The sequence below is a fragment of the Arachis ipaensis genome, chromosome B02 (genome assembly GCF_000816755.2).
Source record: "Arachis ipaensis cultivar K30076 chromosome B02, Araip1.1, whole genome shotgun sequence".
In the NCBI taxonomy this organism is placed as follows: domain Eukaryota; kingdom Viridiplantae; phylum Streptophyta; class Magnoliopsida; order Fabales; family Fabaceae; genus Arachis; species Arachis ipaensis.
The window spans coordinates 10,962,347-10,965,337 of NC_029786.2; the positions used below are offsets into that span (position 1 = coordinate 10,962,347).

Below are 2,991 nucleotides of genomic sequence, written 5' to 3' on the forward strand. Positions count from 1 at the left end.
GGAATGAATTCTAGAGTTTTAGATGATATGTGAAGCCTGGCTGGCTGTTAAGCCATGTCTAATTTTTTGGACTGAGGCTTTCACATATCATTGCAGGAGCTTTTTGATTCCCATCAATTTATATTCATGCTATATTTAAATACTATTATATAAAAAATAATTAAAGAAGTCATTATATGTAAGCCAAGTATGATTGTCTTTTTAGTTCATCTATACTTATTAAAGAGAAATAATATTAACACTAGTGGCGGAGCCACATAGTAGAAAAGGGGCCAATGGCCTCCCTAATTTTAATTTTTTACATGTAAATTATATGTAAATTTCAGTTTAGCCCCCTTAAAATTTTATTTTAATTTTATTTTATTATATAAATATTTTTGACTCCCCTCTAATATTTCATCTAGTTTCACCCCTGATTAACACTAAATACATTGAATAACCTAAAGAAAATAAAATAAAATAAAATAATGCTATACATCCAAGTCTTTTTGTTAACCAAGTATAACCAAGTTAGTTTGACATAACAAAAATTAGTTATAGCTAGTATTATTTCAAGTTTTATTATTTAATTTAGTTAGACTTGATTTATAAAAAGACTTAGATGTGTAGCATCACTCAAAAAAGTATTTATTTGGATTAGATTTTTTTTTGTGAAAAAATACTTTTTAAAATAATAAAGTATTTTTATTAAATTTTAAACATATTTAGATACATTTAAAAGAAAAATGTTTACTAAAAATATAAATTATTTGATTTTTTTTAAAATTAATAATACTTTGATTTTAAAAAAATAGAAGTAAAATAAGTTTTACTTATTTTTTTTTAGTAGGCATATCATTTATCATAATTAATAATTACAATTTATACCTTTAAAAATAAAAAATAAATGACTTAAATTGTATAATTTTATTTGAGCAATGAAGAAGTAAATTGTAGCAACATAATGTTATCATGTTTGCAAATATTAAATTTAAGTCTTTATAAATTTAATAATTTGTCATGTATCATGTATGAGATAAGATTAAAGTTTATAATTTCAATTCTGCTAGAGAACTAAGAGGGGTTCAGCCAACACTTGCTAACTTTTTAATGGGTTAGACCTCGAAACTCATCTTAATAAAAATAAGTTAATATACATGAATGTTTCTTCTGCTAAGTATCAGAATGTTTCTTTTTCATACTAAACGGATGTTCTTTTATATATTTTTTGATTTTTTTGTATTGCAAATATGAATATCTCTATTTCTTTAAGAATTTCATAGTTTTTTTTTAAATCCTATAGATATGAAATATAACTGGATATTTCTTTTGTTAAGCATTAGGATTTTTTTTTCATATTAAATGAATTTTTTGTTTTATATTTCTATAATTGTTCAAGAACAACTCGTGCTCCACCACTCCTTTCTTAACAATTTCTGAAGTTGAACCAGCCACTTGCTACAGGAGATGCTACAGAGGATCAATGCATGAGTGGATTCCATGGAGCAGGGCACCCCGATCCGTCACAAATGGAGTTCTCTGGTGTCGCATCAGGCCGCCAGTGGCTCGCAGGGGAGTAGAACCGCGCTGGAGCAGTGGAGAAAATTGGAACTCCAATTTTTCGCGGTGAGGATGGGATGACTTGGATTGAGCGTCTGGAGCAGCAGTTCTTACTCAGAGCGGTGCCAGAAGATGAGTGGATCGTGGTGACGATGTTCGCCATGGAAGGCCGCGTTCACGTGATTCCGACGTTGACGGTGAAAGAGAGAGGTATGTGTGTGTGTGGTTGTTGGAGGTGGGTAGATTAATGTGGGAGAGAAGAGGAAAGTTTTTATAAACTTTAATTAGGTTTACTTAATCAGTTTTAAATTTTTTAAATTTTGAATTTAAAAAATTTAAAATTAATTATTAATAATTATAATTAATTGAGTTGTTCAATTCTTGGCTGATTAGGAGTTGGTTCCATATACTTTTCCTTATAATTTTAATTTTTTTCAATTAAAAGCAATGTGTCAAACGACTGTCAATCAATTATATAAACTATAACTTCTCAAATTTAAAAATAATATATAAAATAGATACATAATTATTTAATCAATATAAGATAACATGATATATATAATTTTTGGAATATAAAAAAGTGTTGTTTCTTTTAATAAATTTGTTATTTTTTAACGTTTACCTCAAATTACAGCAAGTAATTTTAGTTTTAAGCATTTTCTAAACAAAATTTTCTTTTTTTTTAATGAGACTTCACAAATAATATAACTTATAATAAATAAAGAACTGTACATGATTTTATTGTCCAGATTTCTTCAAACTAAGTGTGTTACCTTTTTATCTTTTTTTCCTTTGTAATTGAAGGGCTATTTTTGTCTTTTCATAAATAGCTACAAGACAAAAGATCAACTTAAGTTTACTCTTGTGATGTCTTTTCCCACAACACTTATATAAATATCCACTTTCGTAGCAAATTGCTGCTTGAAACATCATTCCACAAGTGTAGGCTATTTGATTCCCTCTTTTCCACAACTTCGTTTTCATATGGATCTTAATTCTTTCAAGTGATTGAAAGAAGCCTCTGTTGCCTTTGTCTTTTCACTTCACTTCTCTTTCTCTCACTTTTTTTCTTTTCTTTTCTTTTAATTTCCTGGTCTTGCATGCAACACATTAATGTTTTCACGTCTTTTTTATAAACCCAATTCTCACTGAAAAAGAAAAAAAAAAAAAAACAAAACAAAAAAAACTTCTTTTGAATTGACTAGACAATCAGGGCTTTTATTTTTTATTATGGTTGTTTGCTGTCTTCGTTCTGGTTATGGACTAATCGCAACATGATGTATCCTGTTTGAAGTGGAGGTTTGTCTCTTATTTCATCATCTACTTTCTTCAGATTTTTGTATCTTTCTTGCGTTTATATATCATGTTAGGGCAGATGTTAAAGATTATAAAATAAAGAAGTTTTAATTGAAAATATAAAAAATTTAAACTTTTAATATATTTATTTTGTAT

At 27.5% G+C, this 2,991-nt stretch overlaps 1 protein-coding gene across 1 annotated transcript in view; it reads left to right on the top strand.

Moving 5' to 3' along the window:
• Positions 2,459-2,991, top strand: part of LOC107626884 (probable disease resistance protein At1g12280) — a 38,990-nt gene continuing 38,457 nt past the window's right edge. Inside the window, exon 1 of the mRNA XM_016329778.2 lies at positions 2,459-2,838. The gene's annotated coding sequence lies outside the window, so the exon portion shown is untranslated. The remainder of the gene's footprint in view (positions 2,839-2,991) is intronic.